Here is a 25,025-nt window from a genome sequence, read left to right on the forward strand (position 1 = left end):
GGTTTTATCAAAAACATAGATGAACTATGTGTCTACAAGAAGGTTAGTGGGAGCGCGGTAACATTTCTTATATTGTATGTTGATGACATACTTCTTATAGGAAATGATATACCGATGCTACAATCAGTCAAAGTATGGCTATCAAAGAACTTCACCATGAAGGACTTGGGAGAAGCATCCTACATTCTCGGTATGAAGATCTATAGAGATAGATCTAGAAGATTGATAGGTCTGACCCAGGGTACATACATCCAGAAAGTGCTTAAAAGGTCTAGCATGGAAAACTCCAAAAGAGGTCTCATACCGATGAGCCACGGAGTGTCCCTTTCCGAAAAAATGTCTCCTAAGACACTTGAGGAAAGAGAGCGTATGAGTAAGATTCCTTATGCTTAAGTAATATGATCTATCATGTACGCGATGTTATGTACAAGGCCTGATGTTGCTTATTCAATTAGTGTGACGAGCAGATATCAGTCCAATCCAGGTGAAGACCACTGGAAAGCAGTGAAAAACATCCTTAAGTACTTGCGAAGGACTCAGGACATTTTTCTTGTTTTTGGTGGTGAATCTGAGTTGAAAATAGAGGGTTATACTGACTCCAGTTTTCAATTAGAAAGTGATAGCAAATCCATGTCAGGGTATGTGTTTACTCTGAATGGTGGTGCGATAAGTTGGAAGAGTTCCAAACAGTCTACAACGGCTGACTCCACAGCGGAAGCAGAATATATAGCTGCAAGTGAGGTTGCAAAAGAAGCCGTTTGGATGAGGAAATTTGTTTCTGAGTTGGGAGTTGTTCCTAGCGTTGAAGAGCCTATTGTGTTTTATTGTGATAACAACGCAGCAATAGCACAAGCCAAGGAACCTAGGTCTCATAAAAGTTCCAAACATGTCCTGCGGCGCTTTCATCTGATTAGGGAGATTGTTGAAAGAGGAGATGTCAACGTCGAGAGAGTTGACACACATAACAACATAGCAGACCCTTTCACAAATCCACTTTCTCAAAGTCACTTTGATCGTCATAAAGACAAGATGGGTATTAAATACCAGAGTGATTGGCTTTAGTACAAGTGGGAGATTGAAAGAGATATGTCCTAAGTCCAATCATGTATGAGGATTTAGGAATAACTTTTTTGTAATCTGTTTTGATTTCATTGATATTAATAAAAGACTTATTTTGTTTTTTATTGCGGGCTCTATCTATTTTAAGTGTTTAAATAAGATATACCAGAGTTTAGAGTAAAGCTTTTTATGGATTGTGATGAGATCATAATAATGAGACCTAAAAGATGATAACTCTAAACTTAAATAGTTCCTGGTCGTAGGATTACTAACTGGTAATTAATAATCTGCAAAGATCGATACATACTATGCTTGCTTTATTATGAAGGATGTCTGTTCTCATAGACATTTGTGTGGTGACACTATAGCTAGTATGAAGGTGCTTATTATAGAATAAGTTCACTGAACATGACTCACACAGCTGAACAACTGATGGAGTTCACTCACGTGTCAGCAGTTTTTCATATAGTGAAAGTTGTACAAGTATCCTTAGACTTGAGGTCATCATAGTCATCTTGTGTACACTGAACTATGCTTTGGTTTACTTTTTAGTCTCCAGGGACAATTATAAGGGCTCTACTGGATATAGGAATTTGTACACGAAGATAGTGTATGATCAATAAAGGATCTACCCCTTCCAGTGAAGGAAGAGAATGTTCAATGCTGATCCACTTATGCTAGTTCAGGAATCTCTGGCCAGAGTGAATGAAATTAGAAAGGAGTTTTTTATTTACATTAAATAGAACTAAGCATAGTGAATGGGAAAACAAATGATTAAATAAGATAGGTTTGACACAAGTTCCATACCTTGTATTTAATCGTGACATTGTAGGGTAGAAGGAATTGATTGTACGGTAACTACTCACTGAATAGGTTCTTGGTATTCTAAGCAGTGAATTTGTATTATCCGGATAGTCGCGATATGCTGAGAAGTATCCCTCACGATGTAGAATAAATATGATTAATTAATTAATCATATTTAATGAATTATAGAATTTATATAAATAATGATAAAATAGTTTTATTATTATTTATTTCTACTACCGGCCTAATATTGAACCTACAGGGTCACACCATAAAAGAGAATGATTTAATGGTGGAAGAATTAATTAATAATGGCCGATAATTATTTATTTATGAAATAAATAATTAATTGGCAAATTTAATAATTGATTAAATGAGATTTAATTGATTATAAATTAATTAAGAAAAGTTCTTAATATTATTAATTAAAAATTTAATTTTTGGAAATTAAATCAAGATAGAGAATTATTTCTAAAGTGTTTAGAAAAAGGATTAATAATTAAATGGTGTTTTGATTATTAGTGAGAATAATAACGGGTTAATAATAATAATATTTTATGGGAAAATTTTCAGCTGAAAATTTTTCCATTAAATATACTGTTATAAACCCTATTTTTTGGATCGCACTTGAGGAGCAGCTGCTAAGGATCTCCGCTCGTGGTTCTTGGATCGCTTTTAAAGGTTAGAAATCGATCCCTCGATTTTATTTACGATCTGTATGCATATTATATGGATTTTATATGTAAAATTGTTTTACCATGCTTCCGTGATAGATAAAATCCTACATGGCTGGCACTGGTTGCTGCTATCACTAGAAGTTGCTCACAAACTGAGCTGATTCACTATAAATTGCGCACTGATCAGTCTCATGGGCACCAGCACATAGCTCGCAGACACTGGTGATTTGATTAACTCCATAATTAGTCAAAGTGTCTACCTTCATCGTCAAAGCCTTAAGTTAGGCAGCGATAGCACTTGCTGCGTCCAACTCCAGAATTCCTGCGACTTTTCCCTGAGTCAGTCTCTGGGAAGGATTCTAGTACTCATTAGCAGCCATCATTTCAATAAGTTCGTAAGCTTCATCGTAGTTTTTAGCCCACAAGGCTCCTCCTGATGCTGCATCAAGCATGGGTCTAGAAGTAACACCAAATCCATTGTAGAAACAGTTGATAATCATCCAATCAGGCATGCCATGGCGTGGGCACTTCCTTAGCATCTCCTTATATCGATCCCAAGCCTCACACAGAGGTTATCCTATTTGCTGAGAAAACTGAGTAAGAGCATTCCTGATTGCAGCAGTTATAATATCCGGGACATAGCGTATAATTATTTTTATCGATAAATGATTATTATGTGATTTTTGGTGAATTATTGATGATTGGTGTGGATATGTGGATGCTTATATGTGGTAAAGTATAAGTATGTTAATTTTATTACGTCCAGAATAAAATACAGATAATTAAGGTATTTTTCTGGTAATTTTTGGAATATTATATGATTTTATATTGATTTATGAATTTATGAATTATTTTTTGAATAATTATAAAACTATTTTATAAAGCCGGGAATCGTCCGACTTCAACCGTTTTTACGTTTTTACCACCCGAAACTCTTCCGAAAACTCCTTCCTAACCTAATCTGGCGATTTCGGACATTTTCCGTATTTTGACTTTTTCAATCCGGATTACGGTTTCACCCGTGCGCGGCGCGGCGCAAGATTTTCGATATGATAATCATTTCGGTGAATCATCAAAACCCGTATTCTCGAAAGACGGGATATTATTACATTATTTTCGTATAAAGTATTTTATAAAAAGCCCGGTTTAGAAAATTATCCAATAAGGGTATCAAATCGGATCGTTTTTGCAGTTACTTAGCGGCTAAGTACCTAATTTATCGATCCAAAATGATCCAACATGAACCAATATTCCATAAATATATATAGCCCTTTTATTATTTCATTTTATTCGTATAATCATAATCGATCAGCAAAAATATAGAAAATATAGAGAAAAACCGTAAAAACGCTGCGTTCTTCATAATTAAACGCACAAACGAAGGCGTTATCGAACTCTGATTCAAGCGTGCAATATATCAAATCGAAGCTCTTGAAAAACTCTTTCTGAATCCACCATCTATTCAAGTGCAGAAATCAAGGTGAATTTCTTATTTATTTATTTAAATTCGAATTAAGTTAAGAATAAATTGGGACTTTTTGATTTCGAAGTTGTTGATGTGATTTGATGATTTCATGTTGTAGAGAATTGAATTCTGGTCAATTTGGTATATTATATGTTAAATTTTGAGCTCCATATCATAGAGAAAATGATGTTTGATCTTCGAATAGTAAAATTAGGGTTTATGTATACTTTGAATGTTTTTAATTCGAATTAGGGATTTCTTATGTAATGATTTTCTGTTTGTTTTGATTGTTGAGTTTAATTGTAAGGATCACGAGCTTCAGTTTCGTATATAATTGATTAAGTTTTGTTAAGAATCCAAGCAAATCGACTCTCGCCGGATTTTTTCTTGAACTCGTCGGCTTTAATGGATAACTCGGCCGGAGAGGTCGGATTTGGGTGAAACGAAGGGTAGATATAAGCTTATGGCATTTATGTGAGGATTAGAATGAAATGAGATTGAGTATTGATAGATACTTCTGATGCCTAGTAGAGTAAGAGAGGCATAGAAATGAAAGCCAGTGATCAATAAATAGAACTGAAGTGTAGAAAAAGAAAGCAAGTGATCGATGAATAGAAGCAAGACATAGAAAAAGAAGGAAAGTGATGGAAAAGTAAAAATGTTAAATGGGTACAAGTAAAGTTGGAAATCATTGGTGATAAGGAAAGTACTTCTGAACTTTCTTCAAGATATATTGCAAATATTTTCAAACTATCTCATAACATGTCGCTATTATTCAAAATAACTCATGTTTTATATTGCAAGCGCTTTAAACTATTTAACCTTGAACCCTGATTCTCATTGATCTTGAGCCATAAGACTTATTCTTCATAAACCATTGATTATTGAATTCCCAGATACGAGCCATACACATACGATATTACTCCAAAAATACATATCTACCACATATACTGATTCTGATATTGAATTTCTTAACATACCTAACCTTATTCCTTGTTTAACAGAAGACCAATTCTAGAAACCCTTGAACCCTTGGTCTTCTACTTTCTGATTCTTTCCTTAATTGAAAGCCAAATCTTTTTGAATTCCCTGTTATACCTTCATGGTATTGTGAATCACCCTATGCTTCAAAATAAATATTTTTTATGATTCAGCTTATTGATTTATATTGGTTATCATATTAAATTGTTTTAGAATTGGATGGTTTTATAAATGTAGACCAGATTCATGGTTAAAATAGGCCAATACGTGCCTTAGATATTGTATATAGAGCAAAGCTGGGAGCCTTGCTCGGGGTTAGTGTGTGACTGATCTACAGCCTAATCTTGGTTTTTAAAATGAAAAGTGAATATTCAATTCTAATCATTGCTTATTTAGAAACTTGATTCTTCAGAATCATTTCAATTGGTTATTGTTTAACCTCAGTTATTGCTATTATGACTTGCTGAGCTAGTTAGCTCACTCTTGCAATTTTTTTTAATGTTTTTCAACAGTTGAAAAAGGAAATTGTTGGTAACGAGGATTCCCAGTCCAGTGTGCAAGCTAGGATTCCAGGTTAAGTTGGCTCGAGCTAGCAGGAGCTTTATATTATAGATGAGTTATGCAAGATTGTAAGAGTGATTGTATTATCCGTTGTAAGTTAAACTAGTTGGGATTTGGTGGGATGTAATAAAAGATAAGGTTGTTGCTTGTTTTCATACTTTAACCTGTTGCGATCCGTGGTTGTGTAAAGAAGGGTCAATGCATATAATATTTTATATAAAGGTTTATATATTAGGTGCGTGTGTGTGAACCCCAAACTTCTGACCCGGGTTTGGAGGGCATTACAGGTTGGCATCAGAGCCACAGGTTATAAGTCACTAAAATAAGCCTAGATTGTCGGGAATGGATAGAGGGTTAGGATTAGGATTAGGAAATAGAAAGATAGAACGTCTAGAGGTTGAATGCGACTGTACAATAGGTTTTGGTATGATTCGAGATTCTTATCTAGCGACGTGATTTTCAGATAGAAGCGATGGCAGATTCTTTTATTCCGGTATCGTCTGATCATTCGGAGCATCTAGTCGGAGGACCATCATCTGATTAATGCCCTGCTCGTCCACCAGTGTTTGCCATGTCACATCCTGTTGCGGCAATTGCACCTTTTCACGTTATTATCCCATCCCCTGATACGAGACTACCTATTCGAGAATTTCCCACATGCTACATCTGATTTTATCGGATATTCAGCTGTGGGCACATCTTTTCTGTCTACTTTACACCCTGTTCTATAACGTCCGTTTAAAACTTGTCTTATGAAGTAACAACACCTATGAGGATGGATTCGAGAGCCACATCATATGGTGAGTATACGAGGTATTAAGAAAGATAGGAAGGAACCTAGAGAGAGAATTTAGTTATTCCAAAGAATAGCTGCTACCAGGTTATATGGAGCTACTAATGAGTATGCCACCCACGATTATCTTGTGGAGTGAGCTAGATGAATCTTTAAAATAATTTGAGAGGATTGGAAGTCGAGAGTTTTCTTAAAATTAGATTACTATGTTATGATTAAACATGATACGTATAGAAGCAATGTGATATAAATCGACTTTGTATTATAAAATAAATCTGATGATTACTGGATAGATTTGTTATACTTAGTATCATAAGAGATGATAATGGGAATGTTACCAGTATGGAAGACTAGAAGTGAAGTTACGAATAAAATAATGTGCAGCGGTAACTGGAGTTTTATTGACCAATAAAGGCAAAATGATCCCAATAAGGGGTAGAAGATATATGGAAATAAATGGGCTCTTATCTGATTGCTTCCCTGATTAGATACCTTGAAATTATTAACAAGGACAACAACCAACTCATATAGTAATGACGACCAGGTGTATGATTCTCAAAATTTTAAACAATTTTCAAAAGAGATTTTCTTCACAAATTTTTTTCTAAAAATTCCTTGGAACAAAAAAAGTTTAAAAATGTGGTTGTCAAACTACTACTTGAGGTTCTTGTTTGTTATAAGATTCAGATTATCCAGAAGAATACTTGTTCTAGAAGTTAGTGTGGTTCATTTAGAAGGCCAAGTGGACCCGCTATTACGAAGAAGATTTGTTTGTTTCTAACAGAGGAGTGCAAATCGTGTTTGATAAATTTAACGACAGAACCAATGTATGGAGAAACTGTTCATCTAATTTTTGAGACGATTAAAGTTCGAAGAATACATCGATTCACAAGAAGCTGAGTATGAGCAAAGAAGATTGAGAAAATTTTAGCAAAGGAGGCAATATATTGAACGATCAGCAGCATAAGCGTAATTTGAAGTTATGATTGTAAATCTCATAAGACTGCAAATAAAGTTGAATTATAAATATGGAAGCGCGACACTAAAGATGCAAGACCCAGTACAGGGGAAATTTATTCTAATGATCGATTAAGAAGGCATGTCAGAGAACTCTTTAAAGTTAATATATAACTCAGATTGGAATATATTGATCGAATCAGCATTAAAGCTGGAAATAGATGAAATGTGGATGACGACCAATGCTATCATCCTTTTCTATAATACCATTTATTCTTATGAATTTTGAATAAAGTATGAATCTCATTCATAATCAGCTCTATGAGGTGATAAGAAAATTGTTATATTCCTTTCAAAATCATTTTTCCCTCAAGTCTTATCTTCTGATTGAGACAAACAGTGTTATGGTGTGACGCTTTGTCGAAATGACAAAGAGTCTGGTGGGACGCCACCTAATCATGTGCTGTATGCCATATAGTATGAAAGACTAGCCATCTTGAATACAAATATGGTTGTCTCACTCATATCCAAATCATCAGTCATTCTTTCCTCTTCAATTGTGATTTCTTGATTCATAGATCTTTCCGATTATTTCCTTGTACTCTTATTCCTTACAAAAGGTTTTCAATCAGAATCATATACACAAATTCCTTCTTGTGTAAGGTCTATACTTTGAATATTTTAAAAAAAAAGACGTAAAATGAACCCGTGTAGCAGATGGAGTTATATGATTAGTATGGATAATTGCAAGCAAATAAATGGTGGACATTTACATGCAGAGAAGAATCATTATGCCTATAACGGGATTGTTGCGAGGATATCAAATCAAAGGCGGAAATTTGTATACATGATACATTGCAAGTATGAGATTTTAGCGTAAATTGGACTAATTAGCAAAACGTATGAGGTAAGTTAACTAAAGAAACAAGAAACTAAAGCTACATGTATCAGATAAGGCAAATGATCGATTGGACAACGGAGGCGAATGAAGAAATCCTTAATAATAACCAGATAATCGATTAACATGTTGTGAAAATGAAGCATACCTCAATCATGTGGGAGATATTTGTCATGAAGATTCAAGATCGAAGAAATGCTAGTTATGAACAAACTTTAAGTGTGTTCATTAAGGGATGGTTGGGCTTTCCCACTCAAGTAAGTGAGTTATGGTAAAATTGATGCTTATAGCTAGGTCAGCAAAGAAGGTTTAATATGGAAAGACATAAGGGGAGATGAAGGTATGGTAGTTTAATTGTAAAATTTTTAAGATGTGATGCTTTAAAGCCAAATGAATTCTTTCACAAGATTATGATAGTGTTGGTTGAGATCATATGTTGGTTATCAGAAGTTGAGCAAGTTAATTAATAAAGAACCAGTACCTATTGTCAAGGATAGATGAATTGTCAATCAGAGAGCTTGAATTGAAACATGAACTAGAAGAATTTTAGAATAATTTGTAATGATACTCATTAATGATATTCTGTTATAATCAGAAGATATGAGAAAAGGTATGGTATAATAAGAATTGTTCAATATAATCTTAAGTTGAACTAAAGATATGGGTTGTACTGATTAGTATTATATGCGGTGGTGACGTAATGAGTTTAGAAGGTGGAAGTGGATTGGTAAATTTGAAGATTGATTGTTGGTTGTTTAAGTGATTGTCAGTTGTTTGATTGATTGTTGGTGTCGTCTTGAGCCCGACTGGTAGTCAATAATATAAAGGAGATGCTACCCAAATTTTCAGAAAATACCCTACTTCTAAAGATAGAAAGTATACTTCCGTGTGTTATTGATATTCATGTTCATACTCTAAACAATTATGATCTCGACTCCTGAAAAAGGTTGTTATAGTCAATTCGACTATATATGATTGGTCTTTGATTTCATTTAGCTAGTCATCATTTGGTGCAATCGATCAATTAAGTGAGTTAATTGGGTAATTTTACAAATTAATGGTCAGTTAGATGGAAATTGATTCCAATTAGACTAAGTCAAATTTTGATGTGATTTTCAAATCCAAAATCAAAGCAATGAGGAATTGGGAAAAAGTAAGGACACCAATAGAATTCAGGAATTGTTGCAAGTACGTGAGGCTTTACTTGGATGAATATGCCCTTTTATAATGGACAAGAGAAATAAAAAGTTATTTGTATGGACAAGTAAGGAGAACGTTTTAAGAACTAAAGATTTAAGATAGAGCAAAGAGAAGAAAGAAAGGAAAGGAAAAAGAGAGGTGAAATGAAGAAGAGATTAGTACCTACACCAATATGGATTTTATTAGTCAATTAAAGAGATTTTATCATCTGCAATAAAGTTTTATTAAAAGATGTCTTGTTTCCAAATTGTTTTGATAATCATACAATAAATGATTTATCAAGTAATTCTGGTTTGGATAAAATGTGGGATACAGTTTTAATTCAGTTTCTGATTGATGTTGATACTTAGGTTGTTGTTAAATATCGAAAGTGGTATTAATATAGATGATTGATGTTTACTTCAGAATGGGATGTTGTGATCATCAAAGTTCATACTGATATCTAATTTGATATTACATCAAAATGAGTAGTAATGTCAAGAGTTCGGTTCTGAAGAAGCTATGAGAATGAAGAATGGAAATAGGAGAGGAAGTGGAATCAAAAGGATGATAAAGAAATTTTATAAGATGCCAGGATATAGGTAAGATAGGGGTATTATGTGCGACAAGAGTAGAGTGAAGAGTTTGAAGAAAAATTTGTAAATTGAGATATGTACTGTATCTCAGAAGTATGATTAAGTACCGAGAACTAAAAGAACATATCTAGTGACCAGACATGAAGAGAAAACGGGAGAAACATGTAATTAAATGTTATACCTACCCAAGAATTAGAGCATCAAAGGCTATTGACTTTCAAAAATAAAGATAGATATATTTCGCCAAGAGATGTTATAGTGAAATCACCTGAGACTCCAAAGGTGAGGATAACATAAATTAAATTTATTGATAGGTTATCCAAACCCAGTCTTTCTCTTTTATTTGTAAGCAGTTCGTCCAATAAGTGGGTTAGTTGCTGCTTGAAGAAATGGTGGTACGTCCTTAGATCCAAAAATTGAGTATAAATGATCAATATTGCTTGATTTAAGATTTGACAGGTTTATATAGAATACGATGAATTATGTCAAACCAGAATAGTATATATCACCCCTAGATGAACGGACTTTAAATAAGGCGGAACTAAAAGATAGAAATTTAGCTAAACATCAATAACTCAAAGGATTCAAGCTACTCCGAGAATATGATACGAAACATAGATGTCAAAGAAGACTTTCTAATAATATGACATAAAGAAGGGATAAATGTTATATATGACTAGACGTCAAGGAAAGCATTGCATTCAGTTTCGTATGAGGACTTCTTAGAACTAAAACAAATGATAATATGGGAGAGAATATGCTGGTAATGCCTCCTAGTTAGTGTATTTTCCTTAAAATAGTACTAAAGTTTCGCTCAGCAAATATACTCAATTGTGATTCAAGGAAAATAAGATATGGTGATAAGTTTGTGCGACAATTATATACAGTCAAGATTTTCTCGTTGATTCTTAATTCAAAAGTAATTTCGAGAACATCAGGAATCAAATACGCCATGGTTTCAGTATATCATTCACAGATGGACGAGAAGATTAAGAGGACAATTAAAGAGCCTCGAATGCGATTGGAGGCGATTATAAACTAGGTTAATTGAACAGTGGGGTTCAATAACCAGTAACTATTGCAAATATTCATGAGCCTGAATTACTAGAAGTACAAAGAAATAATAATTAGTAAGCATTATGCTGGTCCTTTAGAGATAGTAAAATAGTCAAGATAAGTGTAAGTAAGTTGGCTTCACCGCCACACGTTTAACAGATTCATAGGGTATTAATATGTATATATTCAGGAAGAGTAATTTAGCTCCATTATATATAAAATGGAGGTTTGAATTGAATATTATGAGCAACAAATAGAATATGATGTCAGCGAGAGGCTGTTAAGTAATGAATTATGTTGCGAGTAAAGGTTTATGAAAGTTGTAAGGTTGAGGGATCAACCTGAGAAAATGAGAGTGAGATACTTAAATGTATCATTATCTGATCCTTAGTGTGATTCTGAGGACATAATCCTTTTAAGGGGGAAGGATGTAATATCTGGGACATAGCGTGTAATTATTTTTATCGATAAATGATTATTATATGATTTTCGGTGAATTATTTGATGATTGGTGTGGATATGTGGATGCTTATATGTGGTAAAGTATAAGTATGTTAATTTTATTACGTCCAGAATAAAATACAGATAATTAAGGTATTTTTCTGGTAATTTTTGGAATATTATATGATTTTATATTGATTATGAATTTATTAGTTATTTTCTGAATAATTATAAAACTATTTTATAAAGCCGGGAATCGTCCGACTTCAACCGTTTTTACGTTTTTACCACCCGAAACTCTTCTGAAAACTCCTTCTTAACCTAATCTGGTGATTCCAGACATTTTCCGTGTTTTGACTTTTTCAATCCGGATTACGATTTGACCCGTACGCGGCCCGATGCAAGATTTTCGATACGATAATCATTTTGGTGAATCATCAAAACCCGTATTCTCGAAAGACGGGATATTATAATATTATTTTCGTATAAAGTATTTTATAAAAAGCCCGGTTTGGATAATTATCCAATAAGGGTATCAAATCGGATCGTTTTTGCGGTTACTTAGTGGCTAAGTAACTAATTTATCGATCCAAAATGATCCAACACGAACCAATATTCCATAAATATATATAGCCCTTTTATTATTTTCATTTTATCCGTATAATCATAATCGATCAGTAAAAATATAGAAAATACAGAGAAAAACCCTAAAAACGTTGCGTTCTTCATAATTAAACGCACAAACGAATGCGTTATCGAACTCTGATTCAAGCGTGCAATATATCAAATCGAAGCTCTTGAAAAACTCTTTCTGAATCCACCATCTATTCAAGTGCAGAAATTAAGGTGAATTTCTTATTTATTTACTTAAATTTGAATTAAGTTAAGAATAAATTGGGACTTTTTGATTTCGAAGTTGTTGATGTGATTTGATGATTTCATGTTGTAGAGAATTGAATTCTGGTCAATTTGGTATATTATATGTTAAATTTTGAGCTCCATATCATAGAGAAAATGATGTTTGATCTTCGAATAGTAAAATTAGGGTTTATGTATACTTTGAATGTTTTTAATTCGAATTAGGGATTTCTTATGTAATGATTTTCTGTTTTTTTTATTGTTGGGTTTAATTGTAAGGATCACGAGCTTCAGTTTCGTATATAATTGATTAAGTTTTGTTAAGAATCCAAGCAAATCGACTCTCGCCGGATTTTTTCTTGAACTCGTCGGCTTTAATGGATAAATCGGCCGGAGAGGTCGAACTACGGTTCAATAAAGGCTGTGGTTGCTTGTTCTGAGAAGCTGGTAACATGCTTATGAAATTCGGCTGAAAAATGAACGGGAAATGAGTCCTTTCCGCCTCCAATTGGTTCTCACCGGAATCGACAAGAAGCTGCCGGAATTTGGGAAAGCGGCCGGCGTTCTTGAAGACCTGGATGAAAACCCTTGACCTGGTCTTCGACTCGTTTCCTAACCCGGTTCCAATCCATATTTTCCCATATTGATTCTTAAAAATCAGTTAGTACAGATTTCCTTTCTAAAATAAATTCAAAATTCTATTTTTATTTTCTAAAATTAATTTTTATTTCCAAAAATACTTTTAATTATTTAAAAATTCAGAATTAAATCTGAATTATTCATTTAATTAATTTTAGTTAATATTATTTATTTAATTGGTCAATTAATTTAAATATTAATTGATTAATTAATTTACTTAATTATTAATTAATTTTAATTAATTATTTAATTGGATTTAATCATTTCTTTTGATTTAAAAATTCCAAAAAATAGTTTCGATCTTTAAAATATTATTTTAAATTATTTTCAAGACTCGATAATTATTATAAAATTATTTTAAAGTTAGATTCGGGTGTTCCAACCCTATTATTTAATTATAAATTGATTCGGAGTTAATTCCGAAAAATGTTCGAAAATTCGTATTAAATACCTGGAAATCATTTTGACTCCGAATCTTCTTTCAAAAATTATTTTGATCAAATATCTTGCGTGCTATGTGCTATCTGGTTGATGTGTTATATGCATGTGTGGTTGTTGTTTGACTGTTTCAGTCATAACTTTCAATCCGTAAATCGGATTTGGGTGAAACAAAGGGTAGATAAAAGCTTATGGCGTCTATGTGACGATTAGAATGATATGAGATTGAGTATTGATAGATACTTTTGATGCCTAGAAGAGTAAGCGAGGCATATAAATGAAAGCCAGCGATCAATAAATAGAACTAAAGTGTAGAAAAAGAAATCAAGTGATCGATGAATAGAAGCAAGGCATAGAAAAAGAAGGAAAGTGATAGAAAAGTAAAAATGTTAAATGGGTACAAGTAAAGTTGGAAATCATCGATGATAAGGGAAGTACTTCTGAACTTTCTTCAAGATATATTGCAAATATTTTCAAACTATCTCATAACATGTCGCTATTATTCAAAATAACTCATATTTTATATTGCAAGCGCTTTAAACTATTTAACCTTGAACCCTGATTCTTATTGATCTTGAGCCATAAGCCTTATTCTTCATAAACCATTTATTATTGAATTCCCAGATACGAGCCATACACATACGATATTACTCCACAAGTACATATCTACCACATACTGATTCTGATATTGAATTTCTTAACATACCAACCCTTATTCCTTGTTTAACAGAAGACCAATTCTTGAAACCCTTGAACCCTTGGTCTTCTACTTTCTGATTCTTTCCTTGATTGAAAGCCAAATCTTTTTGAATTCCCTGTTATACCTTCATGGTATTGTGAATCACCCTATGCTTCAAAATAAATGTTGTTTATGATTCAGCTTATCGATTTACATTGGTTATCATAATGAATTATTTTAGAATTGGATGGTTTTATAAATGTAGACCAGATTCGTGGTTAGACCAGATTCGTGGTCATAATAGGCCAATGCGTGCCTTGGATCCAGTATATAGAGCAAAGCTGGGAGCCTTGCTCGGGGTTAGTGCGTGACTGATCAACAGCCTAACCTTGGTTTTTAAAATGAAAAGTGAATATACAATTCTAATAATTTCTTATTCAGAAACTTGATTCTTTGGAATCATTTCAATTGGTTATTGTTTAACTTCGATTATTGCTATTATGACTTGCTGAGCTAGTTAGCTCACTCTTGCAAAATGTTTTTTAAGTTTTTCACCAGTTAGTAACGAGGATTCCCAGTCCAGTGTGCAAGCTACGATTCCAAGTTAAGTTGGCTAGAGCTAGCAGGAGCTTTATATTGTAGATGAGTTATGCAAGATTGTAAAAGTGATTGTATTATCCGTTGTAAGTTGAACTAGTTGGGATTTGGTGTGATGTAATAAAAGATAAGGTTGTGGCTTGTTTTCATACTTTAACCTGTTACGATCCGTGGTTGTGTAAAGAAGGGTCAATGCATATAATATTTTATATAAAGGTTTATATATTGGGTGCGTGTGTGTGAACCCCAAACTTCTGACCCGGGTTTGGAGGGCGTTACAGCAGTCTTCGCCATAGGGAAGAATTTAGTGAGAAAATTTTGAGCAAGATCTTCCCAAGTGGTGATAGACCCTACTGGTAGAGAATGTAACCAGCACTTAGCCTTGTCCCTCAGAGAGAATGGGAAGATGCGTAGCTTGATAGCTTCTTCAGTCACATCGTTGAACTTGAAAGTGTCGTAAATCTCGATGAAATCCCTGATGTGCATGATGGGGTCTTCAGTAAAAGAACCCCCAAACTGAACTGAGTTGTGTATTATCTGAATCGTGCTTGACTTGATCTCAAAAGCTTTAGCCCTGATGGCTGGTCTGATGATGCTTGACAGAATGTCATTAATCTTAGACTGAGAATTGTCCATCAAAGCCTTCAGATTTTCCGCTTGATCACCCATCTCTAGTAGTAGTTGGTTCTTCAACTTTCTCTTCTTTTTCTACCTTCTTTTCTTCCTCGAAAACTTCCTTACGAACCACTATCGTTGTCTTCTCGGCTTGATCCACATTTTTCTTACCAGTACACGAACGCGTATGCATACACCCTCGCTAGAGTACCTGAAATAAAATAAGGAAACAACTAAGTAACAATGTCCGAGTCAATGAACTTTAACGACCACTGATGGAATATACATAAACTAATAATTAACACTGCAGTCCCCGACAGCGGCGCCAAAAACTTGTTAGTCGCTAAACACGCGCTAATAATACACGCAAGTATATGAGTTTGCAAGTAGTATAGAATCTTTTCTAGTTCATTCACACAGAGACTGTATTGCCTAACTAATTAATTCACGCACTTAAGCAACAATGTATGGTTATTATTCAATGCTAAGACGATAACAAATTGAGGTTGTTTATAACTAAGAATTAAGCTAACAATTATAACTACAAGATTAATATTGACTGAATTAATATATATGACAAACATGGGATCCTAACTTCATAAATACTTCATTCAATGGCCTTATTGTTCTCAACCTTAGAATGCAATGATGATGACACTAATCAGATAACACGAAACTGATAAACGCCAATTTCGTTGCACGAGTACCATACTACCAGACATCCACAAAAGAGATAGGAGCTGAATAGACACCAATTATATTGAGACCCTATATGTGGCGACCTCCAAACCCGGGTCAGAAGTTTGGGGTCCACACACACATACCTTATTTATAACCTGCTTATAATAATAATAATAAAGATAATAATAATATGCAGTGACCCTACTTACCAACTACCACGGACCGCAACAGGTTAAAGTATGCACACAAGCCAAATACATCTACTTATATTATAAACCGTTCAAATCCCAATTATCCAACTCATAACGGAGTATTAAACATTATTACAAACTTTTACAAACTTAAAATTATCCCAAAAGAAGCCTACTAGCTCAACTTGATCAACCTGAACCCCTAGCTCTTGCGCTGGACTGGGGATCCTCGGTACCAACCGGTTCCTTCTTAACTGGAAAAGAACATAAACAACATCGCACAAATGAGCTAACTAGCTCAGCAAGTCACAATGACAAAACTGAGAATAATGATCATCAGGTAAATATGGTTATGATATCTAGTGAACAATGGATTATGATTTAGAATTGGATATTATATTTTCATTTTAAAAACCAAGGTTAGGCTGCTGATCAGTCACGCACTAACCCCGAGCAAAGCACACAACACTGCTCTAACTACTGGATCCAAGGCACACATTGGCCTAACTTGACCATCATATGGTCTGACCATGAATCTGGTCCACAATTTTATAAAAACAATCCAATTCTACCGTAATAACAGAATAAGCAGTAATAAACAATAAACAGGATCATTAACAACATTGGACGTTCAATAATGAAAATGGTTTCAATCTGTATAAAGATCAATATGGCATTTCCAAAGCTTGGCTGTTAGGTAATGAAAGAATTGGATAACAAAGGAATCAACATTTCAGGGTTCCAAGGATTTGGTCTTTCAAAGCATAAGATACAATGGTTTGAATGTGTAAGCAATCTGGTCAGTGTTTAATATTTAGTTTGTATGTATTTGTGGAGTAGTATCGTATATTTGAGGTTCATATTTGGGTATACAACAATCAATGGTCTAGAAAGAATCAGGTTATGGCTCAAGATCAATAACTGGAATCAAGGTTTAGGGTTTAGTGCTTCAAAGCACTTGTAATATAAAACAGGAATATCAGTTACTACAATATCTCGAGAAGGTTCAGAACACTTGCCTGGTACTAGCTTATTATACTGCACTTGCTCTCAATCACCACTGTCTTACTCCTTGACTATCTGTTTCCCTTTCCTACGCCTTGCCTCTTATGCTCACATATCATAAACATCTATCAATATTTAACTCATACAATTCTATTCGACACATACTTCTATCTACCCTTCGTTTCACCCAAATTCGATTAACGGATTGAAAGTTATGCAATAAACAAGTAAATATCGAATATATAGACCGATAGTTAACCAACAAGTCACATATAACACATAACATGTCACATAATCAATGGTATATCATTTATAAAGAAGTCTCGGGTCATAAATAGGTTTTTGTATATTTAAAATGATTTTTAAAACATTTTTCGGAATTAAAATAGATCGTTGAATCAATTTTGAAGTAGTAAATAGGGTTCGGTTGGCCAATTCTGGCTTCAAAACAATATCATAATAATTATCGAGCCTTGAAAATAATTTAAAATAATATTTTAAAGCTCGAAACTATTTTTCGGAATTTTTAAATAATTTTTAAATAATTAAATCTAATTAAATAATTAATTAAAATCAATTAATAATTAATTAAATCAATTAATCAATCAATTTTCGAATTAATTGACTAATTAATCAATTAAAAATTAACTAAAATTAATTAACTAATTAATTCAGATTTATTTTTGAATTAAAAATAATTTTCGGAATTAAAATAATAATTTTTGGAATTTTCAGAAATTAAAATCGAATTTTTATAATAAAAATAAATAGGAAATATGATTTTTGAATATTTTTAAAACAGGAATCCTATTTTTGCAAATTCTGGAAAGTTCAAGGACCTAACTGTTTCTTCCCTAATAATTCAAGTACTAAACTGTAATTTTATAGGGGGGTCGCCGGAAAATGCCCTGTCTCGCCGGAGAAGACGATCTAGGGATGCTCAGGCCACCACCACCTCCAGATCACATCTACAATTCATCAGGAACATAACTATGCCATCAAATCGACCTAACAATCCCTGAGTTGGCCGGAATTTGGCCGAGAAGTTCGCCGGTTTCCGGCGAGTTCGACGTAAACTTCAAATGACAACTCCCTTCTCTACAGACCTCGTCGATTTGTGAAACTGGTACGAATAAATTGCAAATTTCACAGAGAATACAACCCCCTATACCACAACATCTATCTATCCCGGAATAAGAAACCCCTAAATTCAATTAAGAACATTCATACGGGTTATAAACCCTAATTTTAAAATTCGAGAATTAAACTCAATTTTGAACATGTTATTGAACTCCAAATCAGACGTATGACATATGAAAATCATCAGGAAAACAAGCTCTACAACATGCAAGCATGAAATCATACAAACAATCATCCTTACAAAAATTCATATTTTTAATAAAATTAATTCGAAAATAAATAATTTTTCAGAAAATAAACCTTGATTTCTGCAGTGATTTGGAACACAGAATCTGATAGAACACCTCAAGACCTTTGGATTGAGTACTCGAGCTTTTCAAACGGACTCCGATAACACCTCCGATTGTTGGTTTGATTCTCAGAAAGGTTTATGAATATATGAATTTTCTCTGGAAATTTATATAATTACTGACAGCAAATGATTTTTGATACGAAATAAAATACGGTAAAGGCTATTTATAATTACGGAAAATTAGTATCCCGTTGGATCATTCTGGATATAAAACGGTACGTTTATTTGTAAAAACTGATCCAAACGGTATCGATTTTCGGGACAATTATCCAAACCAGTACAATTTGTACTATAGTCTTGGTCTCAGCGCCTGGTTACACGTACTACGAGGTGATAATTGAGATAGTTTAATAAAAAGCTCACGTTTATCGAAAATCCGAGTTTTATTGATTTACCGAAATGAATATTGTATCGAAAATATTGCGCCGGGACCCGCGCAGGATAAATCGTACTCCGGATCGAAAAAGTCAAAATATGGAATATGCTCGGAATATTATAATTAGGTTAGGACAGAGTTCTCGGAAGAGTTTTGAGTTCCAAAAACGTAACAATGGATGACGTCGGTTGATTCCCGTTTTTATAAAATAGATTTTAAATACTCGGAAAAAGATTTTATAAATTTCATATGATCCTTATAAATCCATAAATCAACATAAAAATAATTAGGAAGATATGACAGTTATCTATATTTTATTTTGGACATATAAAAATTAAAATACTCAATTAATAATATTTTTAAACATCCAAACACATTTAACACTTAACAATTAATTTACAGAATATATACTGAACACATATATTAATTATTTATTAGCAAAAATAATTACACGATATATCCCGGATATTACACTATATGTCTATAGAATTTAATAACATAACGGTTTAAGTACAAGTTATCTATCTTGATTACACAGGGCAAGTAAGATGATTAAAATTACCTATGAATCATGCATAACAATACATGAACCTATGCTAGCTTGGCAAGTTCTAAATCCTTAAATTCACTGTCGCTTCAATAAGAATTAACACGCTATCTTATAAGTTCACGACGCTCATAAGACGAATACGCACAACCAATACTAGGATATCAATCAATCACCATATACTAAGGCATCTAAACAATTTAACTAAAGAAATCTATAACTAGATCCGCTAGAACCGCACGATAACGATTAGCCCATAATCGGACTCATCATCAACGTGGGTTCCGATGAAAGCATGGTATAACAAACGTAGTCTTTATAACGAATAAATAAAACCAAGTACAAAATAAGAGTAAAGTTCACAAGTAAGAAAACTCGCATCCAAATATAACTTAAAATAAAGATTAACAAGTAAAAACAAGATATTCTTCATCTTCATTGAATCGTGCTAAAACGGTCTTCTTACGGCTCTCCTTGCGCTCTGGTACGTCCCTCTCATGAAAATGTTCTTATTTGAATATATATATATATATATATATATATATATATATATATATCAGCCCTTTGCAATCTGGAAGTCTCCCCACTAAGAATAGAATTAGAATCAGGATTCATATTTTTCACACTGGCACGACCGCGGGCTATCACAGCGCGGGTGCGCTGCCTTTCTGGAATCCTGGCACAGCCGCGCGCTATTACAGCGCAGCCGCGCGCTATTACAGCGCGGCCGCGCCGTCCTTTTGGGAAAAACTCAGATTTCATCTTTTTCCTTGCTGCATCGAGCCGGCTTTCCACGAGCTTTTATTCCAACACCACCTTGACACCAAATTAGCACCAAAACAATGCTAATTCACCTGATTCACAGATTAATGCCTTAAATGCAAAAACACTAGAAAACACGTTAAAACACTTAACAACTTGAGTACAAATGCATCAATTCAAAGTTTATTAGAGCATTATAAAATGTCATAAATGCCACTCAACACACCGGGACCTCGTGCGGCTGCCCCGCTCTCCGCGTGGGCGCGCGCACTTTCTGCATCTCTGGCGCGGCCGCCCCGCTTCCTGCGCGGGCGCGCCGCCTTCCTGCACTTTGACTTCAATTCTTATTTTGGATGCAGTTTGAGTTTCGTTCATCAGAATTCAACGATTCAATAGTCCACGTGAATCTATCGAGATTCTCTACAACTTGAGAATGGTCTTGACTTCATAATCTAACCTTTTTTCAGCATATTTCCTTGAAAAGCTCATTTATTCATCCTACTAATACATGTAATGCAATAACATAATAACAAATAAAAATACCAATAACTTGAATCCAAAAAACCAACTTAAGCCTGTAATAAAGCGTTCCAAGTAGATATAAAATTCACTTATCGCACCCCCAAACTTGAATCGATGTTTATCCTCAAGCATAAACAGACTCAAAAACTACAAAACAAAACTAATGCATGAATGCAACTACATGAATCCAACTAAATGATAATACAATCGATCCCCTCAGAATAACCATAAGCAAATGAATAAGCCAACGCCTCTAAGAATGCAATGACTCTAAATAGAGTTCAAAGAAACATCACAAATCAACTCACAAACCAGAAACATGCACGTGTGCAACGCTTAACATATATACTCGATACTAGATCAAATAACCATAACTTATCTATCATCAAAACAATCACGAGTTTATAAACAGGATAGACGATAAATATATAATGACTCACAACACCTCCTTTCTACTAGAGTTATACAAGGATTCATGCTATTATTGAACACATAACAAAGATGCTTATTTGACTGTGCAATGAGTGAGGTCCCAAAAGACTTTTACAATAATACCCATGTAGCGAGCGTTAGGTTCGCGGATCCCAGACTATCAAAGCCTTAGGTCACTAGGCACAAAGTCCCCTAGAACTTAATAACTCGAGTATTAAAGAGCTCACTCTTGATCAATTATGCATAAACACTTACTTTTTTTCTTCTCTTTTTTTCTCTTTTTTTTCTTTTTTTTTTCAATTTTTGAATTAATGTGTTTCGCTCTATCTCATTCAACCCAAGACTACTCATAAAAATATGAGCCGGCTACTAGCCATTTGACACCTAGACTTATTCACAGCTAGAAATAAACAAGTGATTAAATCTCAACAAATAAATAAATATGATCATGATCTAGCTCAAAAGCAATCCTATAAGACTTTGTGAATTTCTTTTGTTTCTGGCATGCAAATCAATTCATTAGGACTTAACATCCCTCTATTTATCATCACTACACTCAAATTAATATCAACTTCTCAGACAGAAATAGCTCAACCTAAGGGATCATGCTATATTCATGCAAATGCAACTATATAACCTCACATAAAAACATAAACAAATATGTCCTATATGAACAATCATGCAAAAATATGAATGAAATATAACTAAACATGCAATATGATTCTATATGGACACAATACAAACTAATCCTTATATTATCACCCCCAAACTTAAAATTTTCAATGTCCCCATTGAAGGTAATAATAAGGATACAAGGCATACCTAGTAGAGGGAGGATCACCCTCTTCGGGTGGAGGATCAGGTGGCCAATCAACCTCGACACCAGTGTCTCGGAAAACACTACCGAGAGTGTGTGTCAAATCTTCATCAAAACATCGGTGGATGTCATGCATGGCCTCAATACGCAAAATCAACATTCTATACTGCGCATCACCAAGACCAAGCCTATCAACTATCTGTGGTGCATGAGAGAGACCATTTGCAGGCACGGGAGGAACCGTCTGGTCACCCTTTAGATTATCATAGATATATTCCAACCCCTTGTCAGGGGGTGCACCCAAAAATGCATAACTCAAATGTTCTTGCAGCGGTTTGAGCCCAAGTGTGGGAGCTTCTTCAATAGACGGCTCGAGACGCTCCTGAGAAATTTTCAGCTCTGCTAACCTAAGAGAATCGAATGACATATCCAACTTCCTCTTCCACAGAGGAGCATTCAAACCTGCAGTTGCTTTGCTCCTTCTTCATCTTCAATAACTGATTCCCTTATTAAGGATCTCTCTAAGGTATCTGACTTTGGCAATTGCTCAAGCTCAAAATTCATGACAAAGTCGACCCGCTATACTTTAAAGCACTCCTCTTTATCTATGGGTGACTTTATTTCCATGAACACATTAAAAGTGATCTTCTGATCTTGAACCTTTATCGTAAGCTCTCCTTTTTGCACATCGATCATAGTTCGGCCTGTAGCCAAGAATGGTCTTCCCAAGATTATGGGGATCTTCTCATCTTCCTCGAAATCCAGAATTACAAAATCAGTAGGTAAGATAAGTTTGTCCACCTTGACCAAGACATCATCCACTGTACCTCGCGGATAAGTGATGGAACAATCATCCAACTGTAAAGACATGTTCACAGGTTTTGGATCAGGTAGTCAAAGTTTCTTGAAAACGGACAAGGGCATTAGATTGATGCTAGCTCACAAGTCATACAAACACTTGCCGAACGACAAATTTCCAATTGTGCAAGGTATCGTGAAGTTTCCTGGATCTTTAATTTTAGGAGGGGATTTTTGTTGCAGCACAGCACTGCACTCTTCCGTTAGAGCAATGGTTTCCAACTCCTCATGTTTTAGCTTCCGAGATGGAATACCATTCATGAACTTAGCATAGCTCGGCATCTATTCTAGACTTCCGCAAAAGGTATGTTAATGTGCAACTTCTTGAAAACCTCCAAAAACTTGGCAAATTGCTTGTCGAACTAATGCTTTTGAAGCCTTTTAGGAAATTAGGGAGGCAGATAACCTTGTTTCTCCCATATATTCTGCTCAGGAGTAGTGTTTTTAGCAGAATTTTTCTTCCTTTCTGCTTCGCCGTCTTTTTTCACAAATGAATCAGTATTTTTTCACTTTCTGAAATTGGCAAGGGCGCGGGCGCGCCTGCATTCTGGATTTTTTTCAGAATCTTCGTCTTGATGATTTTGAGGGTTTGCGATCTTTCCAGACCTCAAGGTGATTGTATTAATCTGTTCTTTGACTTCCCTCTTGCCTGGATTAGCTTCTGTATCACTAGGAAGAGTTCCTTGAGGTCGACTCAACAGTGCATTGGAAATTTGCCCTATTTAGTTCTCTAGAGTCTAGATTGAAACCGCTTGGCTTTGGCACATAAGCCTCAACTCCTCTAATTCAGATCTTTCATTAATAGATGGAGCTGGACCTCCATGAGATTGTTGTTGCATCCTTTGTGGCTGAAACTGATGTCTTGGTACAAACTGTTGCTGGAAACCATGAGGATTAAATTTCTTGTTTCCAAACTGCTTGTACGGCTGTTGCATTGCATTCTGATTGTTGCTCCAGCTGAAGTTCGGATGATTACGGTTGTTAGGATGGTACGTGGCAGGAACTGGCTGTTATAGCCTCTGAAAGTTTCTCACAAACTGAGCTGATTCATAAGATATAGCACAATGCTCCGTCGCATGCGCACCTGCACACAGCTCACAAACACTGGCTATCTGATTAACTCCATAGTTGGACAGAGAATCAATTTTCATAGCTATAACCTTTAGCTGAGCGGTGATAGCCGTAGCTGTATCCACCTCAAAAACTCCTGTTACCTTGCCCTGTGGCATTCTCTGGGTTGGGTTCTGATATTCATTCGTAGCCATCATCTTGATCAGCTCATAAGCTTCCTCATAGCTTTTAGCCCATAGAGCTCCACCTAATGCTGCATCGAGCCTAGGTCTCGACTGTGCTCCCAACCCATTATAGAAGCAATTTATCACCATCTAGTCGGGCATTCCATGATGCAGACACTTTCTCAGCATCTCCTTATAATGCTCCCAAGCTTCACATAGAGATTCCCATGATTGTTGTGCAAACTGAGTAAGAGCATTCCTGATTGCATGTGTCTTTGCCATAGGGAAGAATTTAGTGAGAAACTTTTGAGAAAGATCTTCCCAAGTAGCAATCGAACCAGCTGGTAGAGAGTGTAACCAACCTTTAGCCTTATCCCTTAGAGAGAATGGGAAAAACCTCAATTTCACAGCATCTTCAGAGACATTGTTAAAGTTGAAAGTGTCACAGATCTCAGTGAAGTCCCTAATATACATGGTAGGATCTTCTATTGGAGCACCCCCAAACTGAACTGAGTTCTGGACTATCTAGATCGTGCCAGGCTTGATCTCGAAGGAATTAGCCATGATGGCTGGCCTGACAATGCTCGATTGAATGTCCATGATCTTTGGTTGAGAATACTATTTTAATGCTTTCATTGCTGCTGCTCGATCTCCCATTATAATGATTACTTCTTCTTCTTCACTTTCTTCTTCAATTTCTTCAATAGTTTCCTTAAGAGATTGAGAACGTGTTCGCATACACGCTCTCTCAAAAATTTGAAACACAAACAAGTAAACCGTGAAAGTAAAAGAATCTGAGTTAGTGAACTTTAAC

The 25,025-nt window shown here is 34.7% G+C and overlaps 2 non-coding genes across 2 annotated transcripts; both read left to right on the forward strand.

Moving 5' to 3' along the window:
• The first annotated feature begins 3,050 nt into the window (after positions 1-3,050).
• Positions 3,051-3,157, forward strand: LOC141683051 (small nucleolar RNA R71). Its single transcript, XR_012560087.1, has one exon. It is a non-coding gene; the product is annotated as a small nucleolar RNA R71 (small nucleolar RNA).
• Positions 3,158-24,371: 21,214 nt separating this feature from the next.
• LOC141683342 (small nucleolar RNA R71) lies at positions 24,372-24,478 on the forward strand. Its single transcript, XR_012560240.1, has one exon. It is a non-coding gene; the product is annotated as a small nucleolar RNA R71 (small nucleolar RNA).
• Positions 24,479-25,025: the final 547 nt, after the last annotated feature.

This window comes from Apium graveolens, chromosome 1, assembly GCF_009905375.1.
Source record: "Apium graveolens cultivar Ventura chromosome 1, ASM990537v1, whole genome shotgun sequence".
Lineage (NCBI taxonomy): Eukaryota > Viridiplantae > Streptophyta > Magnoliopsida > Apiales > Apiaceae > Apium > Apium graveolens.